This window comes from Tursiops truncatus, chromosome 11, assembly GCF_011762595.2.
Source record: "Tursiops truncatus isolate mTurTru1 chromosome 11, mTurTru1.mat.Y, whole genome shotgun sequence".
NCBI classification, from domain to species: Eukaryota; Metazoa; Chordata; class Mammalia; order Artiodactyla; family Delphinidae; genus Tursiops; species Tursiops truncatus.
Genome location: NC_047044.1, coordinates 28,133,783 through 28,147,139, shown reverse-complemented (window position 1 = coordinate 28,147,139; position 13,357 = coordinate 28,133,783). Strand labels below are relative to the sequence as shown.

The 13,357-nt window shown below is 39.8% G+C and overlaps 1 long non-coding RNA gene across 1 annotated transcript; it reads left to right on the top strand.

Annotated features, from left to right (window-relative positions):
* The first annotated feature begins 960 nt into the window (after window positions 1-960).
* On the top strand, window positions 961-9,765 carry LOC141275837 (uncharacterized). Its single transcript, XR_012324267.1, has 3 exons — window positions 961-1,060; window positions 3,458-3,678; window positions 9,410-9,765. It is a non-coding gene; the product is annotated as an uncharacterized lncRNA (long non-coding RNA).
* Window positions 9,766-13,357: the final 3,592 nt, after the last annotated feature.

Below are 13,357 nucleotides of genomic sequence, written 5' to 3'. Positions count from 1 at the left end.
CACGCTGGCTGACTGTTTTAACAAGGATGTAGCTGTGACCCAGCCCTCCTGGGTCCCCAGACAGCCTTGTTAAGGAACCCACAAAAACAGAGCTGGCAGACACCAAGCATTTTCCATTAAGCATAGAGATCACTTTTTTCAAAACATAATGAGATGTTAATATAGATTTGAATTTTAATCAGATCCAACTTGGGAACAGAGTGTTTTTCTGTAAATGTGAAATACTTCTAGGCTTTTAGGAAAATGTCATCCTTATAAAGGATAACTACTGTTTTACATATAAAACTGCCATTCTTCATTGGTTTTTCAGGAAAGAGAAAAATACGATAATAAAACAAAACATTGCCACAAAGACTTCTTACTTTCTTGTGAACGTTAATTGTTTCTGAGGATACTTTTTTAAAATAATTCTTACCTACTAGGAAGAATGCTTGTAGGCTTAAGGCAAGAATTAGGGAATTTCAGTTAATAAATTATGAAAACAGACATAACTTAAATCTATTTCTTGATAATAATAGTATTAATTTAAGAAGGGTATACAATCAGTAAGAGTGGATTCTAATCCACATCTCTATTTCTAAAATCACACCTTAGCCTAAACTTTTCCCCTTTTTACTTTTTTCATTTTCCTCTGTTTTTCCCCAAAGTCTTCCATGGCTGTGTACTTCTTTTACAGTTAAAAAAAAAAATTCTCTTTTGGAAAATAATTGTTATATATGCATTACACTTAGTTTAATAACTAATCACCAATCAGTTTATTCTTGTAAACCTCAGAATAAAGTCCTCTGGGATGTGATGGGGCAGGCTGGGTCCTGGGGGGTCACTATCACCTCCCTTGGATAAATCAAGCTTTTTTCCGCATGACAAGTCTATCCTGCAATCCATTGGTCAAACAAGGAATAGGAACTCCCTGCCCCCAATCCACTTCCTACCTACTCCCCTTGAGATCAAAAAGACAATGTCAGAGCCAGCAGCTGGTGGAAGTCAGGAGGCTAGGGACAAGAATTTCCTAAACGCCCTGCATTCAAGCCGACATTCATATTCCATAGCGAAAAGAGAGGTGAGTTCCACTGAACCCCTGTGTTCGGAGGAGGGGCCTTTCCTGCAAGCTTGATATTTTCCATCTGTGCATATATTTGGACGTCTAAATGTGTGTTTATAACACACAATCCTATTCTTAAACATCCAGAGTCATAAGACAAATGCATTGGAGGGAGGGGCATTTATTTACTCTATTAAAGGATTTTTCACATTAAAATATAAATCCTTATTGCATTCTTTGCAAAGTAAAACTCTGAGATGCCATTTTATTTTCCTAACCCAGACAGAACACACAGACTGAGAATATAAACAAGGGTAACTAGGGCAAAGGGGAAGGGGAGTGTACACAGACAGGTGTTCTGAGAAGCCCCTCTAAAAACGACCAGCCCCAAACATCCTAAATAGATTTCCATTTATAGAAATTAAATGTATCCATTTTTTAAACCGCACATATCATCTATAGGAAGATCGACCCAGTTAGTAAACTTGAGTATTTGTATCGGTGAAAGACAACATGGGCCCGTGGGTGCCAGGTTTGGGGTGCATTAGAAGCACTTGGAGTGGTTTTCAACTTGAGCGATTTCAGCCCCACAGCTGAAAATTTTGATTCCGTGGATCTGAAGGGGTCCAGACATCAGCATCTTAACAAGTCTTCCCTGCAGACCCGTCTACCAGGTTACACAGCTCTTTAACATAACGTTTTTGGTTTATAATATGTATTTGGTTTAAAATTAAAAGGGGCTCTGGTACTCCTCTGTTGAAAGCTTCTCTCATAAGCCTTGGCCCTATTTTTGTACTACCTTACCCATTCTCTGTATTTCTAGTACTGCAATTTATGATACAGGATTTCAGGTGAAGATCAAGAGATACCTCTAAGAAAAACAAGAAAATGAAAACCATTATCCCTTCTTAATGCTCATTAAAAAATGACTCCTATGCACTGTCAGTCAGCTGGGTCTACAGTAACAAAATAGTGCAGTGTGGGTGGCTTAAGAAACAGTCATTCATTTCTCACAGTTCTGGAGGCTGGGCAGTTCAAGATCAAGGTACCAGCCCATTTGGTTCCCGGTCTCTCTTCCTGGCTTGCAGATAGCCAGCTTCTTGTTGTGTCCATACATGGCAGAGAGGGAGAGAGACAGAGACAGAGAGACATGGAGGGGGAAGAGCACTCTAGTATCTCTTCCTCTTCTTATAAGGTCAGTAATCCTATCATGGGGGCCCCAACCTCAAGACTGCTTCTAAACCTACTTACCTCCCAAAGGCTTCACCTCCAAATATCAGAACATTGGGGGTTAGGACTTCAACATATAAATTTTGGAGGAACACAAACATTCAGTCCCTAACATACGCAAGGATAAACTTTATACTCTTCAGAGGAGAGGCCATGAGCACCAGTCTACACATTAATACATCAAAGTCATTGCTCCCCTCAAATGAGTCCTTGGAGGTGAGAAAGTTAACTTATTTGAGAGAATGTAAATCAATCTATCCCCCCCAAAAAAGATGCTGATGTCAGTTTCTACCACATTGATAGTCAAGCATTTGTAGAAACATAACAATGACAAAGAATGAAATTCAAGAATCTAGCACTCAAGTTGTTGTTTACTTGGTAGTAATTGCTTGGTTAGTGGCATTGCCGGTTCAAAGTGAAGTAGTAAAGAGTGAATGAAATTATCCAATCACTATTTAATTCTGTAATTCTGTCTATAAATTATCCACTCTACTTCATGTAACTGTCTTTCCTATTTCGTTTTTTTCTCTTACTTCAGACAGACACTCTATACTACCTATTTTATAAAAGTGCTATACAGACTGGTAAACTTGAAAAGTATTTCTATTTAGACATGCCAAAGACAGAACAGTTTTCTTTGTTTTTTTTTTAATTAATTATTTTGGGGCTGTGTTGGGTCTTTGTTGCTGTGCACAGGCTTTCTCTAGTTGCGGCAAGGAGGGGCTACTCTTAGTTGTGGTGCGCAGGCTTCTCATTACGGTGGCTTCTCTTGTTGTGGAGCAAGGGCCCTAGAGCATGCGGGCTTCAGTATTTGTGGTGCGTGGGCTCCGTAGTTGTGGCACACGGGCTTAGTTGCTCCGCGGCATGTGGGGTCTTCCCGGAGCAGGGATCAAACCCGTGTCCCCTGCATTGGCAAGCGGATTCTTAACCACTGTGCCACCAGGGAAGTCCCAGGACAGTTTTCTTCTTCTCCTATATTTCCGTTAGTTAGTCAAAGAGGCTAATGAAAGAGGGTATATTCTGTCATTTTATTATCTGCTTGCTCCCCTGCAGCCATCACTGGAAAGATTCTGAGCACAGATGTGCTATCGGATCTGTACTCCTAGAAATGAGGAGTTTGTGCAGTGAATAGCAGTTACATTCTAATTATATTAATTCAGACTGCAATTTCTTTGAAATATAAAGGACCTGCTGTCATGATGGTGTGGACAATGGAGGCTGAACATGTCAACGACATGACAAATTCCTCGAATGGAGTGCCAGATGTATTGTTGCCCAGGATTCTTTTCTGAGAGCAAATTCAGCAAGCACTATCAGTGTCAACTCTGGAGCAAGGAATTGGTTCATTTGTTATCTTTCCAAGTTGCAGGTACATCTGCCAGAAGAGCCTGCCAACAGATGAAATGGTAATTAAAATCATTTCCGTGGTTGGAGGAGTGATTCAGAAATTGTTCCTCTTTCCTTTCTTTCTTTTCCTGTGCAAGGAAAGAATTTTGGTGAATACTGATATCAATTTGCCAAGGACAATACTAGAATTATGTGATTCACTAGGGCCTTGCTGCCCACTTTAGCGCTTGAACATCTTTACTGGGATTGGTCGTTAAGATTTTCTAACAGAGTTTTAAAGTTCTGTTCTTTGCTAGTATCATACCATCCCTGTCTTGTAAAAGTTCTTTGCAGATGTTCACAAAATCAAAAATGGGTCAAATACACCTAACAGTATCACTCAGTTCACACACACACACACACACACACACACACACACACACACACACAAAAGGTATACTGTATCTCTTCCCTATGCCAGTTACTGTGCTAGAATAAATAGTGGGTAATGGTGACAGATTAAAAAAATATTAAAGTTGCTAAATCATATAATATAATACAGAGGCTAGTTTGGTACCTGCCTCTAGTAGTTACTCAACAAATATCAGTTTTACTTTCTCTTTCTCTTCTGTGTCCAGAAAGAGACACTACTTTGTAAATATCCCCATATTTACACGTCATCATCACAACGACAACAAAACCAACTAGCATTTATTTTATCCTTACACACTTGTGCTGTTTTATTCCTATTACACTGAGGAAGCTGAAGCACAGAGAAGTAACGTGGCCAAGCTGACAAAACTAGGAAGGACCAGAACTGGAGATTTGACCCAAGCATCTGAATCTCAAGGCCTTGAGCTTAACCATGTTACAGTAATGTCACATGACCCCATGTAAATAATTGAACTGCAATAATTTTCCCAGACTATGCAGTAGCCTACTAATTAATCAGCTTGTATTTTAATACTCACTTGCTGGCTCTGTTTTTCAATTCTTCCTCCTTTCCTCCTCCCTCCTTCCTTCTTTCTTTCCTGCTCTTATGTCTATATAAACAGCTGCTTCTGTTTTTCTAGCAACAAAGCAAGGTTTTCTACCATCCTCAGAGACTCAGGGGAATCTTTATAACCGTCAGTAAGTGGAAAAGTGTTTTAAGATAAAATGTTAAACCACGACAAGAATTACTTTCTTCAAATCAAAACAGCAAAATAGTGTAGATTTACAGACATTGGTAACCTAGAAATTTACCAATGAGTTATTAGCATATATATGTATATTCATACATATACAATAGAGCATTGAAACATATCAAATATGCTTAAATTCATGAGGTCTTAGTGATATTAACAATAAAAGCAAAAACAACAGCTTCTGTTCACTTTAGACGATACCAGAGAGAAACAACTCATTACTCTGCAAACTGGTAGATAAAAGAACAAAGCATTTGTCCTGGGTTTTTTAGATGAACTTTACTTCACATAACCAAATAGGTTATGAGGGGGAAGTTTCTCCTTGTAGAAGGACCCCTGTCAATAAAATAAAAAGAAATCACTGATGGATACAGGCCATTATATATTTGTCAAAACCTATAGAACGTACAACATGAAGAGTGAACCCTAATGTACACTATGGACTTTGAGTGACAATGACGTGTCAGTTTAGGTTCACTCATTGTCAAAATGTACTGCTTTGGTGCTGGATGTTGATAGGGAAAGAGGCTGAGGCTGGTGGGGGAGACAGGGGAGAAGGAATAGATGTGTATTTTCCACTCAATTTTGCATGAATCTAAACCTGCTCTAAAAAATAAAGTCTATTCTTTTTAAATTGTAAACTCAGGATATCGCGACTTTGCAATAGCTAATGAAATAATGGATCTAAGCAAAACTCCTCAATAATTGATAACATGACACACGCACAAATACATTTCTACTGATGGAAATATATACTACAATTTATGACATAGTCTTGCTAAAAACATGGAACCAGAATCTAATAAAACCTCTACCTTTACCTATAAATGTATAGGAAGTGCAAAGTATAAGACAGTAAATGTACTTGAGAACACCTCAAGGAACAGAATCAGGACAATTCGGACTGTTATCAGACTGTTAGAAAATTTCAGGGAAAACAGTCTCTTTTCTTCAACCAAAAATCCTAAGAAAAAAATTGGAGTTGAAGGAGGACCCAGAAGATTTAAAGAGACTTTAGCTACTCACAAGCAATCGCAAGGCATGAACCTTGTTTGGATCTGAATTCAAACAAACTTTTAAAAAACAGATTATAAGACAGTTGGGGATAGGTGAATGCTGACTGCATATTTCTTTTTTTTTTTTTTTAATGAATTAATTTATTTATTTTTGGCCACGTTGGGTCTTCGTTGCTGTGCACGGGCTTTCTCTAGTTCCGGCGAGTGGGGGCTACTCTTCGTTGCGGTGCAAAGGCTTCTCATTGCGGTGGCTTCTCTTGTTGTAGAGCACAGGTTCTAGGCGCGCGGGCTTCAGTAGTTGTGGCACGCAGGCTTAGCAGTTGTGGTTCGCAGGCTTTGTTGCTCCATGGCATGTGGGATCTTCCCAGACCAGGGCTCGAACCCGTGTCCCTTCGCTGGCAGGCAGATTCTTAACCACTGTGCCACCAGGGAAGACCCCCATATTTCTTGATATTAGGAATTATCATTAATGTGTTAGGTGTGATAGAGGCATTGCAGTTATTTTATTTTAAAGAATCCTTATCTCTTCGAGACTCACATTGGACGATATACAGATGAAATGACCTGATGTCTGGGATTTGTTTCAGAATACATAATGGGGTGGGGTAGATGTCAGTGAAGCAGACTGATCCTGAGTGAGTGACGTCAAATAAGCATAGAGGTCCATTTTACTATTTTTTCATGTTCTTTTTGCATGCATTTGAGATGTTTTATAATACAAGTTTGTATAACTTATAAATTTACTTAACCTGCCCAAGCCTGTTTTCATTTGTAAAACAGAAATAACATTATCAAGGGCAAGAGTAACATCTCCTTACAGGTTTTTTGGAAATTTTAAATTATGGATTAAACACGTGGCTCACTGTAGATATTAGAGAAATATTTTAGGGACTCAGGTTGACACACTTATTATTGAATTGACTGGCCTAAGCTTACTGGAGTTTCCACACTGTCCCTGGAATGTAGTAAGACTAGGAAGGCTTAGGAAGGGACAAGAAGAGCTTACGTCCTCAGCTGCCATCCTTTAGGGCACCACAAACATGCTGGTTGGAGTTGTTCATTTTTTTTTCAACTTCAGTCTTGTACCCAGTTACAGTTATTAGATTTGCTGATACTGGAGCACATGTAGATACCCTGGTTTTGCTAAATATTTATTCAATTCTAGGCAATCGCAGGTGCAAGGAGAGAGTGCAGATATACCACATCTCCCTAAGCCATTTACTCTGGCTCCACCCACACTTGGACAGGCAGTTTTCTTTGATGAAATACCGAAAGTATCAGATGACCTTCAAAACTAAGTAACGCTAAACCCACCAATTTCCCCAACTCGTTCCAATTCTTCGTGATCATTCTCTTTTTGCTTTGCATCCCCGTTCTACTTATCCTCACAAACCTCTGAGAGACCAAAGTTTAAAGGAAAAAATTTACAAAAGTGAAGAACAGGGGTTCAGAAGCCAGAAAAGATTAGATTGCACCCAAAAACAAATGGTTTGCTTTCAGAGATGACATGCCCCGGGTAGGAATTCTTCGGGTTAGTTTTTGAATAGCTGAATTTTTTGGCTCTCTGGGTCCTGCTGGAGACTTGAGTTTGTCAAGAGCTGAATCTGGACTTTCTCCAGCTCATGGCTGCATGTCAATGCATGTGATTTCTAATAAAGCCAATTTTTATTTTTCTAACTCGCTTCCAATTCTCAAATGTAGCTCCAAAGAAAACAGAAAGTAATTAAAATGTCAACACTTCCCTGAAAAGGAACATAAACTCTCTTTGGATTTTCTTCCCACTGGAAACATTGCTTTTCTCCAAGGCACCAGCCCCATGCGTGGTAACCAGCAATCACTCATAGCAGAGCCGGTTGATGGGCAACACACATAAACCCCCCTCTTTCCATTACCTTGTTTGCATTTCTTCTTCTCCCTTGCCATTTTCCTAATGGAGAGATCCTGTAAATGAAGTACTTAAGTCTGTCTCTCATAACAGACTAATATCTACTCCATTGTAATATATCCGAATTTTATGCGATGAAATAAGCTCCAGCAGCAATAAGCTATTGGATCTAGCGTGAATAAAGTAATGTGGAGCCTAACAGCTTATTATTCAGTGCAGTGCAATAAATTAACTGAGCATCATTTTGCATAATGGGAGCCTGATTATTTCTTTTACCTTCATTTGGATTGGTTCAGATGGATTATGACTCTCTACAGGTTTACGTGAAACAACTTCTCTTTTCAATGTATTATATTAAAGGATGAAATAAGGGGGGTGGGAAACATGGGTCATGATTTTGTGTTTTGTAAGGTTAGTCCTTCAAAAGAGATTTCCCCACTGAGAGGAAAATTTTGTGACAGTTGGCCCAAGAACTGCGATGTTCAATTGGGGAGAAAAATGTTCATCTTGCACCCCAGCCCCTTTCCCACTTTCTTCCCATAGATTCCTGCCGATTCCTTGACTCAATTTTGAAAAGTACTTTTAGTGGAACTCTTGATTCCTTCTTTCCAGTACCTCCCGACCCTAGCATCTCTCCTCCCCACACCCAATTACTTAGCACTTTGGTGCACATGTCGGGCTGACTGTCACCATCAACAGTGAGTCCAGAGGCTCCATCTAGGACCACAGCCCCACTTACCACCAAAGGTCTTCAAAACACATCAAAGTGTATGAAAACACATGCCAGCGTTAAAGGCTGCTGCAAGTGGTCACAACCATCATGTTTGAGAACTGAGCACGAATCAAGCAACTGTCTAATCTTTATAGCAACTCTATCATGGGTACCATCTTCCCAATTTAACAAGTGGAAACTAAGTCTCATAGAGATAACTTCAAAGTCTGTGTGACGTTACATTATTTGCTGGAAAAAAAAATGTTAGCAAAATAGTATCTCTATGTTTCTGCATCACTGTCAAGGAAAAAGCAACTCAAAGTGGGTATTCCATTGGCAGTGAGGCTGAACCTTCATAATCATGTAGGTGGAGTTATTTTTACAGTACTTAAAATAGGATAAATATGTGGTCTGCTGATTTTGCTTTTTACAGAGACATTTGCAGTCTTTCCTGGATTATAAACCGCTTGAGGCCAGGACATTTATTTCTATATTTATAACAGGACATCAGTGTGGTATGGTGTTTGAGGCAGAAAACCCCAGGTTTCAATTTGGACTGTACTTACTACTAACTGTAGAGTGAGTTCCAGTTGGTTTAATTCAAAAGTAGGTAAATATACTACATAGAGTTATTGGAAAGGTTAAATGAAACAAATTACATAAACAAATAGCCCAGGAAATGTAATCAATGCGTTCTATTTCTCTATATCCATCCCACCCCTAGTATCTAAGCATCAGTTTTCCATGCACGGAGATATTCCATGGAAACGTCAATGGGACATGAAAGTGTTATGACTGAAAGACACCCTGATTGAAACACTTCTTCCATTATTTTCTCTTACAAGTATTCATTTCACACACATTTAGCCATCTCACCAAAATGAGATTTTTAAAAGATGATTTTAATTCTAAAACTAGGAGTAATAAAGTGAATAAAGATACTTGGCATTCGTACCTACAGTTCTTTTCTTCTAATTCCTCCTTTCTTACTGCTTCACTTCTTTTCCCCAGGTTGTGACAGTAAATGCTGCTGATAATATAAGAAAGCTCCAGATCAAGATCAAGGACATATAACTTTAAACTTTTATCTCCTCACTTCTTTGACATGAAACTCTCCTTTTGTTTGAGGGGAAAAAGACCTAAGTAAAATGGCAAAAGGTGAATCTTGAGTTTTTCAAAAATTTAAGGAAATTGGAGAAAAAATGAATGACAATCTTGTGAACAAGAAAAAAAAAATGCATGGCAAAGCCTTGTTTTATTATAAGTGGCTTCAAGCTTTAAAGACACATAAGGAGGGGGACCCTGTTCGCTGGAAATAGTTTCACTTTGTTGGGGTCTGAATGAAATGTTTGATAAAAATTATTATTTTAATAAATGACAGTTTATTTCATCTTTGGCTTATGATATCCTTTCCTCTGGAGAACTCAGAGAATTCGGTACATTTCTTTGAGTTATAACAAGAGCATTATTTGACAGAATTTGAGTTGATAAAATGACAGCTCAGAGAGGTTAAGTGAAATATACAGGATCACACAGCAAATTAGTGACAGAAATTCAATAATTTGGAATTAAGAGAATGCAGAAGCTTTACAATGAGAAAACAGAGGTAAGTTGCCGGGTAGAACAGTTTGCTTGAAGACAGAAACTTTGTCCTTGAATCTTCCTCTCCATACACTAAAGGAATACATAATCTCATTGGAGGTGGGGAGCAACGGGGCATATGTGAGATAGTACTTTGCCTAGAAAGCTGGCAAGGAGTACAAAAGTAATGCATAAGATGAGCTTTGACAAGTGGGTAGGACTTCCCACGGACCACACTGTGGACTGGGAGTGGGGAGGGACGGCATTCCAACCAGATGGGAGAGCTGTGCAGCAGCATGAAAACATGAGTGTAGACGACCTGTGTTGTGAAAGCTGAAGGGGGGCTGTAGACAGAGCCTTTATAGCCCCTAAATTCATATATTGATACCTAATCCCCAATATGATGGGGTTTGGAGGTGGGGACTTTGGGAGTGATTAGGTCATTACTGCCCTTACAGGAGATGTGGTATATATGACTACTACCCAGCCACACAAATGAATGAAATCTTGTCATTTGTGGCAACGTAATGGACCAAGAGGGCGTATGCTAAGTAAAATAAGTCAAACAGGAAAAGACAAACACTGTATGACTTCACTTATATAGAGAATCTAAAAACCAAAAGAATAAACAAAACAAAATAGAGAGACTCATGTACACAAACTAGTGTGGCCAGAGGGGCGGGGGCTACTAGGGAGTGGGCAAAATAAGTGAAGGGGATTAAGAGGTACAAACTTCCAGTTATAAAAGAAATAAGTCACTCGCCCTCCCCACCGTGTGAGGACACAGTGAGAAGACAGCCAGACAACGATGAGTCAGCAAAAGGGCCCTCATCTGACCATGCTGGTGCCTCGATCTTGTATTTCCCAGCCTCCAGACCATGAGAAATAAACATCTGCTGTTTATAAGCCACCCAGTCTATGGTATTTTGTTACAGCAGCCTGAACAGACTGATACACGGGGATAGTAAGTAGATCCCGATCAGGTTTGCATTTTGGAAAGATGAATATGGTGAGAGTAAAGGATAGAGCTAAAGTTGCGAATAAAGAGGCCAGCCAGGGAGCCCTTACAATCATCAGGGGGTTTGAGCCATCTCTGTGATGCTCACTTAGTTTAGCTCAGCAGTGTGGATTCTGGGTGGCTGGCCAGGATCATTCATCAGAGGTGGTCCTTATTCTTGCATATCACCCGCTTGTCCCATTAAACCACGTTCACATCTCAGCAAATTCCAGAGTGTGTTATATACCTTTGGGATTACTCAAAGCAACAAATCAGTAGAAGCCATAGTTGAAAAGAAAGTAAAACTAAGAACAGGATACAAAAGCACACCAATTTATGAACGGGTGAAAGAGAAGAGGAACCCATGAAGACTACCTAGAAGGAAAAGCCAAAGAGGAAGAAGGAATTTCTAGAGCTAAAAGATGGAAGTCAAGAGAGGAGAAGTTGGGCTTCCCTGGTGGCGCAGTGGTTGAGAGTCCGCCTGCCGATGCAGGGGACGCGGGTTCGTGCCCCGGTCCGGGAAAATCCCACATGCTGTGGAGCGGCTAGGCCCGTGAGCCATGGCCGCTGAGCCTGCGAGTCCAGAGCCTGTGCTCCGCAACGGGAGAGGCCGCAACAGTGACAGGCCCGCGTACCGCAAAAAAAAAAAAAAAAAAAAAAGAGAGGAGAAGTACATCAGACACAGGGGAAAAAAAGGTGATGAGCACCAAGTGCTGGGAGGAGGCCACGTGAGCAGACAAACGGGGGGAAAGTCCCTGTCTACCTAAATGGAGACTGTGGGGTCATTGCTGGACCTTGACAAAAGCACTTTGTGTGGAATAAGAGTACAGAGGTCCTTTTACAGGTAAATTGGGGAAGTATAAAGGGAGACAGACAACATAAATGAGTATCTTTTTAAGACATTTAAGTTATGAAAAAGGAGAGGGAGGGGCTGTAGATGGAAGGGCTTGTAGAACTAAGGTAGGGACTTTTTCCATTTTATTTTTAAACAACATAGAGCTTTGAACCTGTTTAAGTCACGAGGGTAAGAAGTCTGGGAAAAGGATATAGTCAGAGAATGTTCTAACCGACAGAAATATAATTGCTAGAAATGAACACTTTGGGTGGGCCAGGAGATGGATATCAGTAAGTTAAAAAGGGAGAATTAAAAAGGGGAATTTCATCAAAAGAAGCAAGGAGACCCCTAGTTTCTGGTGATGATATATAGCAGAGCACACGTGGAAATAACCCTTTAGACTCTAAAGTATTGGGAGCATCCACCATCAAACCTCAGCTACATCTCTTGGGAGCAATGTCACCCTTGACCAAGTAAATGCTTCACCTCTCTAAGACTCAGTTTCCTTATCCATAAATAGTGACAAATACCCCTACCTCAATGGGTCATATGAGCGTGTCCATCTTACCACTTCCTATATTTTCCCAGCTTTATTTTTTCTCCCTAATGCTTACAACTTTTTATTTATCTTGTTTATCATCTATCTCTCCTATTAGAATGCAAAACCAGACAAGAGTGGGGATTTTTGTTCACTGCTGTATCTTCAGCAGCGCAGCACCTGTACATAGAAGGTGCTCAATAAATAACTGTTGAATGAATAAATAAATGAATGGTTATGACGTTGCAGAGCAGTTTCTCAACTTTGACACTGTGGACACTTGGAATCAGATAATTTATTTGTTTGGGGGCCTGTCCAGTGCTCTGTGGCATGTTCAGCAGCAGCATCGACCTCTAACCATCACATGCCAATCGCACTCCATCCCCAGTTGTGCAAGCAAAAATGTATCCCAACATTGCCAGATACCCCCTGACGGACAAAATTTCTGAGGTGAAAACTTCTGCTTTGGGAGTCAGTGCTTTAAAATGCTTGTTTTTAATATTGTTAGAATTATTGTTAAAATTGTTAGAATGGAGGAATAAAAAACGAAGTAACACTTGGTCTCCAGATTCTCCCACAGCCTACTTAATTTGAGGTGGAGAAAAATACTGCTGCTGAGATGAGTATTGGCTTCACAGCACAGTGACATTTTAGTTATTTTACCAAGAAGCATGTTTAGAAGAAAACAGTTCATAAATCAAGAAAGTGCTTCCTTAGTCTCTCACCTCTTAGTTGCATGTGACATATTTTCTTCCTTGTCACCTCTCTGGACAAACAATAACAACACAAATAATTATCCCTACCCACTTCGTCTGTTATCATCAAAGTTAATAATGTATGAGACAGAATTTAAGAGCCAACATTTTAAAGAGAAAGATGTCTCCACCTCCACATTCTAATTAAGAAAGGATTATAAAAAGCCAGAAGATACAGCTCAAGTTTTCCTTTTCGGGATTATCTCTCCCTTCAGATTTTCCTTTTACCACCCCATTCCTTTGCTTTGAACAG